Genomic DNA, 326 nt, shown 5'->3' on the forward strand with positions numbered 1-326 from the left:
ATGGATGCAGCACACAGCGCAGTGATTTGGGTGCATCTTGCACTGGTGCGTTCGCACCTTTCTTTACTTCTTGGAGCTGCCTGTGTGTCTGACATGGTGAAACTTACGGGAGCCCCGGGGACTCACTCTACCTGAAATATGAGCTCCGTGGACAGAAGATTAAAGGAAATCACATGTCACATTGCCACGCAGGATGATTTGAAACATCTAAATTCCAGCGTAAGTGAGGAAAGAGGATCACAACAGGGAACATGACGGCTGCTGGGACAGAGTCCGAGCTGATAGTGACCAACCTGAGGAACCGTCCACTCAGCGGCTCAAACATG

At 50.6% G+C, this 326-nt stretch overlaps 1 protein-coding gene across 2 annotated transcripts in view; it reads right to left on the bottom strand.

The window, feature by feature from the left end:
• The window catches only part of LOC118333548 (probable carboxypeptidase X1), a 30384-nt gene that overhangs the window by 18269 nt on the left and 11789 nt on the right, over positions 1-326 (bottom strand). The window lies entirely within an intron of this gene.

The sequence above is a fragment of the Morone saxatilis genome, unplaced genomic scaffold, assembly GCF_004916995.1.
Source record: "Morone saxatilis isolate NCDOM2014 unplaced genomic scaffold, NCSU_SB_2.0 Contig22, whole genome shotgun sequence".
NCBI lineage: Eukaryota > Metazoa > Chordata > Actinopteri > Moronidae > Morone > Morone saxatilis.